The 12,836-nt window shown below is 50.6% G+C and overlaps 1 protein-coding gene across 2 annotated transcripts in view; it reads left to right on the top strand.

The window, feature by feature from the left end:
* Positions 1-10,085, top strand: part of LOC106028163 (interferon-gamma-inducible GTPase 10-like) — a 49,913-nt gene extending 39,828 nt beyond the window's left edge. The window contains exons 3-4 of one of the 2 annotated variants that reach the window (XR_010041008.1): positions 2,792-3,173; positions 4,326-10,085. The gene's annotated coding sequence lies outside the window, so the exon portion shown is untranslated. The remainder of the gene's footprint in view (positions 1-2,791; positions 3,174-4,325) is intronic. The other variant, XR_010041011.1, reaches the window with a different exon arrangement.
* Positions 10,086-12,836: the final 2,751 nt, after the last annotated feature.

Raw genomic sequence — 12,836 nt, 5'->3', positions numbered from 1 at the left:
AGAGGTTGAGCTGTCGCTCGTCCCATGACACCAAACGGCAGTTGGAGTTCCAAAAACTTGTATTTCTCAGTCATCACCGAGAGATGTCCAAGTGGCTTCCACATGGGTTCAGTAACAGTTCTGCCTGTGAGAGCATAAAGCTCCGTGGGACTTGAGGGTCTTACAGTGTGAGCCGGTCCAGGAAAACTCTGCCTTGAGCTATCCGAACCCAAAGGACATGAGAGTTTTTGAGTGTGGACACAGGTTGCCCAGAAAGACCCTACCCTGGGCTGTCTTAAGGATGTGAGAGGGTCATGAACCCACGGAAAGGGGGAAGAAAACCTGCCTGGGGCCGAGCCCAGCACCGAAGAATTCTCTGGAGTTTGCTCACCTTAGATTAATTGGGCCGGTGTTGTGTGCTAGCAGTTGGCGACAAATTAAGCAGGTCCCAGGAGACAAAAAACGGAGAATTAATCCAGGATGTAATCCAGTTTGTGAAGAGCTGGGGACTCGAACTGGGTGTGTCCCAGGAGTCAGTCGACTGCCAATTGAGTCACGGCACCAAATGATAAGATTATATCCAAAAGATGAGAAGTATAAAACAAAAGAGGCCTTTATTCTGAGAATGCGGAGAGAGAACACCAAAACCCCTGACCGCTGGAGTCCGGCTTTCTCTCTGGCAGACACATGGCGTGGGGGTATATAAGTAGCCTCAGTTTGGGGTGGAACCTAAGGGGGCATCAGAGATGCACGGGTAGCCCATTGGTCTTTGTTTGGCACCATAGGTAAATTCCTAGGGCTGAGGGAGATAGGAGCTCCTTGGTTCCGCCTCTAAGGCTTCACAGGCTACAGTGTCCTGTCTGGGCCAAAACTCTTTCAGTTTGTACTCCCCAGACTTTTTTCCAGGCTTATCACACACAAATCTCATAAAGAACTATAAATTCATAAAATAGCCTAGTTGATAATCTAAAATGTAGCAACCTGACTCTAAAATGAACAGATTCAAGGAATTCAAAGAAAGTTTTGGAGCAAAACATCTTGGATGCCCAATCTTAAGAGATACTGCAGTACCAATATCATGTATATGCTCCAATCCCAAAACATGCCTTCCTTCTGGAGCACACACACTCTATTTTTTTCTGTGCATAATTCTTTAATTCTGCCCAATAGACCCACCCATGCCACTCACCAATGTGTCCTGAAATTCTCTTATGATAAGAGTCAATGAAACTGGGGGCTGGGGATTTAGCTCAGCGGCATAAGTGCCTGCCTTACAAGCAGGCAGTCATGAGTTCGATCCCCGGTACCGATAAACATGAAAAAGACCAAAAAAAAAAAAAAAAGTCAATACTCCATGAGAGGGGGTGCAAATTGAAGTCTGATCCCCTGAGAGCCTATCTGTGACATTTTCTCCATGGAAACTTACTTCAAATTTTATTAACGTGTTGGTACAAAATATGAATACACTAATTATTATTAGTTTCTTCTAATGTTGGGAGAGACCAAAGCAGAGGCATTTATGAGCCCCAACACTGTCAGCGCTATACCTATTAAGCCTGGGGGATAAATTGGCACTGCAGTGAGACCGTGCTGTTCTAGGACTTGTAAGAGTGGTCAAAACAGGACTTGCCCTCATGGAACTTGCTCCCCAGTGACTGAGACATAATTAATAAAATTAGGACATTCAGCAAGCGAGGTGGTTCTAAGTGTAAGAAAAACCCAAGGCTGAGAAGTGGAATGGGGAGTGATGGTAACTTAGACATCAGAGGCTTGGATGGGGGGAGTCTCACTTGGGAAGGAAGAAAGCATGGGGAAAGCCAGGAACAAACCTAGCTCATCGCTGCAAGAAGTGCAATTCCGGATGTGAATCGCACCCAAGAAAAAATCCCAGCATCCCTCTCTAAAGGTAGCACCAGAAGTGAGGAAGTGACGTATTTCCGGCATCAGAGCAAAAGTCCAGGACACAGGCCCGCTGCTGTAGCTTCCAGTTTACTTCCTGGTACCAATACAAGATGACTCCACACATCCTACTGATACAGGGGAGTGAAACTCCCAACCTACTATGTCTGATTTCTCTGAAATCGAAGAATTTTAGTAACAACGGAGGTTAAGGGTGGAATATATTTATTGAGAGAAAGAAAGTGTGAGAAGGGGTCCTGAGTGAGTTGCCAAAGACTGTCTTTTTAGGGACTTTTATAGAGTAAAATCATGAGGTTAGATGAGTCAAAGATGGGGAAAATGGGAATGCTTGAGGTGGGGATAGGCAGGACAGAACTGTGATCAACCAGTAAGATTACTTGCTCAGGTAAAATTGATTAAATTAGGAACAAATGTGGGAGCAAGTCATGTAGAGAGCTGCCATGCTTAGCAGCAGTGACCCTTCCTGTGGGGGTGGGACGCTGACCCTGGCTTCCTCAGGGTGACAGAGACCTATCCGGACTGTGGATCCTTGGCATGTGGCTGTATTTGCTTTACCTTTTGTCTTGAGATCTGGCCCACAGCATGAGGTAATTGTCTCTTCCAAGGCTGTGAGGTATGTGGACTTCTGCTCTGGCTCCTTTGAGCGCCCAGCCCTGTCTGACCGCCTCTAATATTTCCAACTAAGCTCCTATAACACTACAATGTGACCTCTTCCAGTAGATCAGGCCTGATGCAGTGCTCTTCACCTGCAAGGAGACAGGTAAGGAGAGAAGGACCCAGCTGCCAGCTCTGCCCACATCAAAGATGGCAGCCAGCCCTGGCCTATGATGGCACCGAGTGGGCTGCATAGTGGAGGATTGGTCAGTTCTGATATACCTATTCTTTTCCTTAGGGTTTACCCTAGAGAAACCTGGACATGTGCTGCAAGGGGATAGAGGTAAAAAGATCCACAGTAACCTTACTCATAATTAAGGGGGAAAATTTTGAAATGGAAGCCTAGCATGGTGACACAGACCTGTAATCCCAGCACATGGGAGGCTGAGGCAGAAGGATGATTCCAAGTTGGAGTCCAGCCTGAGCTATATAACAAGTACAAAGCACGCCCGAGCTACATAGCAAGGCCCTACCTCAACAATCAGGAGACAAGTCCGACATTTCATGGAAGAGTGAACTGGTAAATTGCAATCTACAGTGAACCACTGTACACAGCACCAATGAATTACAGGCATCGAATTGAATGAATCCTCCAGCACACTGCTGAGTGAGAGGAAAGGGTAAGTCGCAGCAACTGCAGAAAATATATTTTACAAAGTTCAAAAAGGCAAAAGTAAAGAGCATATTCGTTTAACAACATACACATGCACAGGAATTGTACGGGAGAGCAAGGAGACCATAACAGTCCAGCATGGTGTGTTACCTGGGGGTGAGGAGGACGAGGATGCCTGAGGGGAAGCCTTCTGCACCTCAAGACAGCCTGCTAGCTCTGTCTTCCCTTTTCTTTTTCTTTCGTTTCTGTACCTGCAATTGAACCAGGGCCCTGAGCATGCTAGACAAGGGGTCTGCAGCCCCTCCCTTCTTGATAAAATAAGGGCTCATTTGATTGTTTTCGTCCTTTACACACATATTCGTACATGCATTCACATCAACATGTTTCAATTTGTAAAACGCAAATGAAGCATCTTCACTGAAACTGTCCAGCAACCAGGTCCCAGTGCGTGAGAGCCACCCCGGGTGCCCTCAGGCTAGCGGGGGCCCGAACAGGGTCCTCACAGGGGAGGCTTTCCGAGGGAGGCACAGTTGTGGGCGGCCTAGGTTCTGGAAGCAGTGAGGCCAAATGGATTCCCACCGTGTGGGCCACGGGGTTGCGGGGGTGTATCGGTGAGGACAAAGATGGGCAGAAGGCGCCAGGCCTGTCCTCCGTGGATAGCTCAGGGTCTGCCCTCCTGGTTTTGGCTGCAGTTTCTGGGGAACTACGCAGGAAAGACCAGCCGGTTACTCTGAGGCCAGTTCCAGCTCACGATGGCCACAGTCGTGCCCAGGGGACCCACAGAATCAGTACCATGTGCCTCTGAGGGTGAGAGAGGCCACAGGCTTCCACTGGGCAGCCTGGGCTGCAGCGGCTGTCTGCTGTCCCAGCACCATCCCATGCAGCCCCCTTCCCCCTCTGGAGCCCCGACCGGGTCCGACAGCAAGAGGGTGCTGGTGGCAGTGGCAGCTGGCACCGTGGTTTATCCTGAGTCAATTCTGGAAGAGAAACAGAAATACATGAAACCTGACCTCCTACTTATTTGGAAAGCCTCCCTCGGGATTAGCTTCCTGGTCTGTGAGACAGGCAGAACGTCTGCCTTCTGGGGTTACTGTGGGATGAGCTTGCCTGTACTCAGGACCGGGAGTGCAATTCTGGCCTCTCAAATTATCTCGAACAGCTCTGGCGCCACCTGATGGGAACTGATGTTAACGACGGCCTCCGGTCGGCACTGCCACTCCGCGCCTGCCCTGCAAGGTCCTGAGGTCACTGCAGATGAAAGAGGGCTAAGGGCCGTGTCCCCCACATGCCACAGGTGGACCGTGGCTCGAGCCGACCAGATGCAGATGTACTGCTTTAGGACAATGGGAACAAAGATGGGACGAGGACACCTCGGTGTGGTAACCATGCTGCACTTCCGTGGGTTTCAGTTTAAAATGACTGCAGAGGGAGCTGGGGACTTAGCTCAGTGGTGTAGCGCCTGCCTGGCAAGCACAAGGCCAAGAGTTCAACCCCCGGCACCAAAAACAAAATAAAAAATTAAAAATAAAATGACTACAGAACCTTGATCACAACCAGGGTGGCTGTGGCATAAATCTTTTTAAAAGATGGCACAAATGTCTTGCCAGCCACTGACTCCCAGACCATTTGTTTGTCTGTTTGCTAATGGCAGCTCAATCCCGGGCCTTGTACAAGTAAGACAAGTGCTCAACCATGAGCTACTTCCCCAGCTCATGTTCACAGTGTTGAGAAAGGTCTAGCACGTTCCAGCCACCCTCAGCACACCCTGCCTAGATTGGCATGGAAGATGCTTCTCCTCAAGGGCATACATCCTTGCCCCCACCTCCCTGTACTAGGGATTAAACCCAGGGTGCTCTACCACTAAGCTACAAACCCAGCCCTTTTAAAAACCCTGGTACCAATAAAAAGTTTTTTTAAAAAAAAATTTTTTTTTTTTTATTTTGAGACAAGGTCTAAATTGCTAAATTACCGAGGCTGCCTGTCCAGGTTTGCCTGAGATCCTCCTGTCTCAGGCTCTCAGATTGTTGAGATTACAGGCATCACTGACTGGATCCTTTTATCTGGCTGCTACCCAAGACCCACTTCTCTCCACAAGTCCCTAATAAATAGCACTTGGTGTAATCCTGGAGTTATCATCCTCTTTGGTCCTGCAGCACCTCTGCCTCTGGTAGTCAGGCTGGCACACTGGGTTTTTCCAAATCATCTATCCTTCACAGATACAGCCTAAAATATCTGTGGATAAAACACTGGAATGTTTTTCTTGTAGAAGCAGCCCAACTCAGTGCAGTGTCGCATGAAAACCTGCTTTTACACCCTTGGGAAGAGATGGAAAGGGAGTCACCAGGTGACTTGGCTGCCAATGAGGACTTGGATCATGTGAGCCAGAGAAGGCAGCAAGACAGGAGGGGTAGAGAAGTGCAGGATGAAGACCTGGCCTCCGATGCGGAGGAAAGCAGTGGTGTGGACAAGTATCAGGCGAGTCAGGCTGCTCCGGATGGCCGTGTGCCACGCCTGAGCAGCCCAACGTTAGAACCCGGTCAGAAAATGGCACGAGGCCCTCGCCAGGCGTGAACCCCGCTGGACGGAACACCAAGGCTGTGATTCAGTGGGGGGCTGCTTTTAAAGGATGGTACGTGACAAGGTGCTTCCAAATGTGCTCACAGTGAAGTGCGTGCATTGGTAGTAACGCTCGGAAATGCACTCATCGGTGCCGCTCAGTCTGCACTGAGGCTTCGCAGCAGGACTGTGCCTTTCTAACCGCAGAGTCTGGACGGTTTACAGAGAAGCAACGCATGCAGCACTCAGATTTTTAAAACAGTAACACACAAGATGTTTGGTCTCTTTCATACTTGCCTATGTTTTAGTGACAAAAAGACCTGCCAAGAAAAAGCAAAGAAAAAATCCGGAAATTCGGCCGCTGTTCGCTGGTTTATTGAAAGCTTTGTTTCCCGCTGTCCGGCAGTTTACGCACAGTCCCAGTACATGACAGCTGACAAGCAACGTGCACCGTTTCATGGTTGTTGAGGGTTTCGGCAACCTATGCCAAATAAACCTTCCAAATACGAATAAAAATGCATGCCCTGCTAGATGCAAAGACATGGTATCCTTAGAATTTAGAAGTGTATCCTGGAGCTCAGACGCCAGGCCTCTCTTCATGCAGTGGTAAACCCTACAATGCACCGACTTGTTGCACCTGGTTCAGAAAGTAACCCGAATGTCAAACTCAGCAGCTGCTCACTAGTTACCCACTGATGGTACATTTTCTAAAAAAAAAAAAAAAACACTCCAGCTGCCCAGCACAGGAACTGTTCTCAAGAGAAAGGCTGAGACTCCAGAAAAACTGTTGCAAGTTCACAATAGACAAATTTATGGTTCAGTCTGGGGTTTTAGGACATAACATTGGCCTCCCACACAGCGAAGAAAAACAAAGTAGTATTGGTACTGTCAGTTTACACCATGATAAGATTGCTAGTGATGCTGGGTGTGGTCCTACAAGTCTGTAATCCCAGCACTCAAGAGGCTGAGGCAGGAGGAGCCTGTGAGTTCAAGGTCAGCCTGTCCTACTGAGTTCCGTGCTACCGGCAGTGCATAGCAAGACCCTGTCTCTGAAGACCAGACCGTAACCAAAAAAGACTGATGCTGAATCCAACACAAATGAAGCCAGAAATGGTCACATTTTACAACAAAAAGAAAGGCGGAATAGATGTCTTGGGCAAGTTAAGCAGCAACTGGGGGCTGGGGATTTAGCTCAGCGGCATAAGCACCTGCCTTGCAAGCAGGCGGTCATGAGTTCGATCCCTGGTACTGATAAAAAAGAAAAAGACAAAAAAGAAAAAAAAAGTTAAGCAGCAACTGTGATGTCACTCAAAACACAAAGCGTTGGCAAAAGGTTGTTTTACCCAACCCTGAACACGTCAGGCATGAGCAGTTTCACGGTTTACAAAGAAAGTAACAAGCACAAAATATCACGGGGAAATTCTCTTAGGGACTGGGACTGGAACTGATAGAGGATGAATTATAACAGAGGAAGAGCAACATGTACCTGCCCAGACAACTCCACAAAGAATTCCGGAGCGGACCGGTGAAAGCAGGGAGTCCAGCAAGGTGGCAGGAGTGTCCACCAAAGAAGACAGGGAACAGACTCCTGGGCGACTGGTGTAGGAGAAGTCACGTCGTTTGTGGAACGTGTGTTCTCACGGGTGAGGACGGCCCTAGCTGTGAGAACGGAGGCAAGGTTATGTCCGTGCGGACTTTGTCTGTATTGAGACTGTAGCTCACCTGGGAATTTCTTTCTGCTGTTACTTTTTAGGTCTTGTAAGCAGATAAGCGTTTGATGTTGAAAATGCTTATTCTACACACTCATCTCGTATCAAAATGTTAATATTTTATTGATTTTTCTTAAGTATACAGTAATGTAATAAAACTTGTAAAATTAAAATTAATAATTAATCAATAGAAATACTCCTAAAAATATAAACATAGGCATTTAACACCCTCCATAATGCACTTTGTGAAGAATTTACAATGGTGCTCCAGGGCACGGGAAGCATCCTGTACTGATGTAAGTACTGCCAGAAATAATGGATCTGGCTCCAGCATATTCTTTGTTATCAAAATATTTTAAGTAAACGTTTTATAAGCTAAACTAAGAGAGATAAGGTGAACATGGGTGGCTCACGCCTCTAATCCCAGTACTCTGGGAAACTGAGACAAGAGGATTACAAATTCAAGTCCAGCCCTGGAGACTTAGCAGCTTAGCAAGACCTTGCCTCAAATTAAAAATAAGCAAGGATGGGGAAGGCACTCGTGTAAAGCTCCCAGGTTCAATCCCCAGTACCAAAACAAAAAGAGGAAGGGTGAATATTTTATAACTGAATTGTAAAGCAAGTTTACAGCCAGGAATGGTGACGCATATCACTGTCATCCCAGCTCCTCAGGAAGCCGAGACACGAGGGTCGTTTGAGCCCAGGAGTGTAAAGCGTCAAGGGCAGGCCTGCTTGGACGTCACAGAGAGACCCTGCCTCCAAAAATAACTTTGACTCCATTCCTGAGTAACCAAATGACACAGAGAAACTGATTTCAACCCCACACAGGTGTCGGTTGTGGTCAGCACCCACAGTCCCCTCTGCTGATGGGTCCTGGGGCCTTGCGCTGCCATCCCTATCCCCACTGCACCCCACACCGAGGCCAGGAGAGGTCCCAGCCCAGGCTTCCTTAGCCCAGTGCAGAGGCGGGGACGAGAAAGGGGCCAGAGGGCACCAGCCTCGCCCTGTGGCTGCCCCTCGGTGTTGAGCGTGCACTTGGCCTTTGCTTCCATCCCGACACCAAAAGGCCAGGGAAAGTAGCCACGGGTGTAGCTGGAGGGTGCAGGGCTTCCCTAGCCAGCCTGGAGCCCCGAATTCAAACCCTGCACCCAGCACTGCATGTGCAAAACAAAACCAAAAAGCCTGGAGAGGAGCAGGCTCCTTTTGGCTTTAGAAAAGCTGCAATTTGTGGTAAACAGGCCCTGACACGCTGCCTGGATCGGGCGGGCGGCAGGTGGAGGAGGCCGGGGGCACCGCAGTGCTGCTTGCCGGGTACCTGCCTATTAAAGGGTCGTCTTTCTGCTCAAAGACCAGGGAGCTTAAGCAAATAACAGGCTGACTTAAAACTGCGGAGACATGCGTCTCCTGTGACACACACAGCGTCTCAAAAACAAACCACCAAGCCCTTCTGCGCGAAGGTAGGGGACCGTGGGCAGCCGGCTGTGGCCTCATATGAGTCACAGCAGACCCCTCGCCCAGGGGAGCTGGTCCAAGAGTTCAGTGGATCCCCACTGTCCAGAGCACCGAGCCCTGTATGATGACTTTCTGTGCCTGCCTGCCTATGGTAAAGGGTCATTTATAAATAAACCACAGTAAGAGGCCAACAAGAATGATACAACAGAGCCACACTGTATGGAAAAGTTATTTAAAACTCACAATTTATTTCTGGGGGCTTGTTCTTGACATTCATGGAAATCAAAACCTCAGCAAAGAAAGGGCTTCCATGGACTGGGCAGTTTAAAAGGCCCGGTGGACTGGGACCTGGGATGTAGCTCAGCTGCTTGAGTTCCTGCCAGGTGAGCCCGAGATCCTGAGTTCGATTCCTGGTATGAAAATAAAAAGACCCGAGGGGTCCGACTCGGAGCACTTGGGTTTCACTCTGCACCCCGAAGCCTGCGCCCCCTCACCCCTGCTTCCCCCGTCCTGCCCTAGAGGGCACTGCTGACCCTTCGGGGCTCCGGGCCAGCAGCGTGGGGACCTCTGCAGAGATGGCTCCTCCTTGGGCCTGACACCCAGCCCGGGGGCAGAACCTGGCCCGAGGGTGCCCCGGCCCGCAGCCCACGCACAGCTCACGCACGGCCTAAACTGAGGCCACTCCCGCCACCTCTGGGATTGCCCTGCACTGGTCACGGCCTGCTCAGGCCCAGCCTAGTCTCCCCATGTCCCTGCCGAGCATTTCACTGCTCTCTGTGTCTATTTGGGGTCCCAGAACGCAGCGTCCCTCACCCTGTGGCTCTGCCCCACAGGGCACAGTGTCCCCTACGCGCGATTCCCTCCACGTGGAGCCCAGGGCTGCGGCATTGAGCAGCGGCTGCAGGCAGTGGACAGAGGACCAGACAGCAGGCGGCACCCACTGCAGCACACAGGAGACCAATGACACATGGTCCGTATGGCCGGCCCTGCTCATTTTCTAAGTGGAAACGTGATTTTGGATTTAGACATGAAGTGCTTTGGTTTCCTAAGTCAGTAACTAACTTAAAGAATAATTGTGCATTATATTGGAGTCTGCGCTGCAGGCAGCACTAGGCCGCCTAGGAGTGGCTGTGACCCTCCGGGGTATGGCTCAGCTGAGATGTCAGCTCTTGCCTGGGAAGAGCTAACCTTCTCCACAGCTGGTGGGGTGTGTATGTGTGCACGTGCGCATGCCCGTGTATCTTTTTAAACAGGGTCTCACTATGCAGTTCAGGCTGGCCTTGAACTAACTTTGTAGCCCAGGCTGACATTGAACTCACATCAATCCTCCTGCCTCAGCTTCCTGAGTACTGGGATTATGGGTGTGCACCACCACGCCCAGCTGCATTTTCTTCTTTTTTAACTGGGTCCCACTGTGTTGTCCCAACTGACCTCAGACTCTGGGGCACCTGTTCTAAGTTCTTTGCCTTTAAAAACGGAACTAGGTCAGGCACAGTAGCATATGCCGATAGTCTTAGCTACTCAGGAGACTGACGGCTGGCAGACAGCCTGAGCTCTGGAACTCAAGCTCACCCTAGACAACACAGCAAGATCCCACCTTTGGGGCCTGGTATTTAGCTCAGCGGTGTAAGTGCCTGCCTGGCAAGCACAAATTCAATCCCTAGTACCAAAAAAAGAATCCTATCTGTGGGAAAAATAAGCCTTAAGCATGGCCTTCAGGACAGTTCATAGTCTGGTTGGACTCCCTTTGGGCCTGACCTCTTTCAAAGAAGGAAGGTCCTTTGGGGTTCCAGGTGATGCCCAGAGATGAGGGACTTTTGTCCGGTTTTCTTAATCCAGAAATTCCTCTCCCAATTTAGAGGAAAGTGAACGGCTCCTTCAAGGGGGACACAAGGAAGGAAAAGCAGTGTCTTCTCTGTGTCTCTCAAGGTTCAAGACTGAGGACCCCCAAACAAAGGCAGATTAGGAAAAGCCCGTGCATTAAAGTTTCCTGTGACACATGAGCCTTCCAAATTGAAGACCCAAAATAAAAAGGAAGCTCTCAAGCTTTGATGCTCAACTTGGTGAAGAAGCTGCTATGATTTACATCTAGATGTCCCCCAAAGCCTCCGTGCCCATGGGTGGGGTTTGGGCAGTTACTGGATCATGGAGGGGGACGGACACCCATAGTGGATTTGTCCCTTGATAAGTTCATAGCTGGTAGGAGGTTGGGAGGTGAAGCCTGCTGGGAGGGGGTAGCCACTGGGGGCGTGGCCTGGAAGGGTCCCTCTCCCTGCCCCCGTCTGTCCATCTCTGGCTTCCTGCTGCCCTGCCTGGACGGTTTCTCTGCCGCCCGCCTGTATTGGAGCCAGTTGACTACAGACTGAAACCTCAATGAACTGTGAGCCAAAATAAACCTCCCCTTCTGCGTGGGTGTCCGTATTGTGTCTCAATGAGGAGAAAGTAAGACAAAGTGGACGGTTGTGGAGCAATTTGTTTGGCGAACAGAAGGTTATGGAGCATTGGTGATAAACCCATGGAGCCGGCGGGAGGAAGCGTGCTGGTTCCGAGTCCTCTGTGTCCCTGTGTCTGCAGAGACAAGGCCATTCCTCTTCTCCGGGAGTGGAAATGACAGTCTCGGGACCCAGCCCCAGGGAAATGCAGAGAACCCTGTGACTGTGTCTTTCAGGGTGAAGGGTGGTGGGGTTAGGGTTCTCCCTGCCTCTGCTGTTTGCTCAGATGCCAGCGGACCATGTTTTGGAAGTAATGTGTCCTGGACTCGGCCAGGAAAACGTCTCAGGAGCTCAGGTCAGTGAACACTGACCTGAACACTCACTTGGGGCCTCTCAAAATCCATTTTCTTCTTAGAAGCTTTTTCCTTGGTGTTTGTTTTGGGGAACAGGGTCTCACTGTGTAGCCCTGGCTGGCCTCCACCGTGTGATCCTCCTGTCTCTGTCTTCCAAGTGCTGGGGTTGTGCCATACCTGGCTCCCACAGATCCTGTCCAGAGGAGAAGCTTCTGCCTGGGAGATGACAGAAGAGCACCCCAGAAGGTGGACATGTGGCCTGGGCCAGGCTGACTGAGCTGACTGCAGGCACAGGAAGGAGAATCACCTGCTGGCTGCTAGAGTGTGGATCTGGGTACCCCACCGAAGGCTTGCGGGAAGGCTTGAGGGGAGGAAGTTAAATGCGGGTAGTGCCCTTGGCCAGCTGCTGAGACCTTGCCCTTCCTCTGTATGTCACTTCCCTGCCCCCATCACCACACCACGCCGTCTCGCCACAGCCCAAAGCTGTGAACCAGCAGACCGCGCAGACCAAGACCTCTGAAACCCCAGGCCGCATGAACCTTACCTCGTCTCAGTTGCTAATCTCAGATCTATCATCACAGCTACAGGACCGATGACCCCAAGGTGGAGGGAGCAGAGGGGCCGGCAGTGCAGAGGGAGGCCAGCCCAGGGGCTCAGCTAGGGGCCAGCCAGTGTCCTCCAGGGCAGGAGAGACAGGAGAGAAACAGAATAGAACAGTGGAGCAGGAAGAGGGCATGGGAGGGAAGCTGCTGTGCCCAGTGGAAGAGGCCTTGAGTGCCAAGCGCCAGCTACTCTGGGCTCAGCAGCTGGCTGAGACAAGGCAGGTGAGGCAGGTACAGCAGGCCCAAGTGACAGAGACACGACGGGGAAAACGGAGAAGCAGGCGGCTGTGGCTCCACATTGAATGCCACGGGGTTAGAAGGGTGAGCCAGAGATCTGATCCCTAATGAAAGCACTGTCTTTACCCAACAAGCGTGCTGGGGCTGCAGGGTGCACCTGAGGGGAAAGAGGTGCCAGGGAAGCGTCAGGCCAGGGCTGCCAGACACCTCAGTGGCTTAGGTGGGGCGTGAAGGACACAGCGGGGCACCAGGGAAGGGAGGAGGTTGCTCTGCAAAACACAGACTGCTGGCTTAAAGGGAGATTCACTCAGATGCCTTTTTTTTTTAAA

This window comes from Cavia porcellus, unplaced genomic scaffold, assembly GCF_034190915.1.
Source record: "Cavia porcellus strain 051 isolate PalLab524CR breed Dunkin Hartley unplaced genomic scaffold, mCavPor4.1 scaffold_19, whole genome shotgun sequence".
Taxonomy (NCBI): domain Eukaryota; kingdom Metazoa; phylum Chordata; class Mammalia; order Rodentia; family Caviidae; genus Cavia; species Cavia porcellus.
This window is presented reverse-complemented; position numbering and strand designations above follow the sequence as displayed.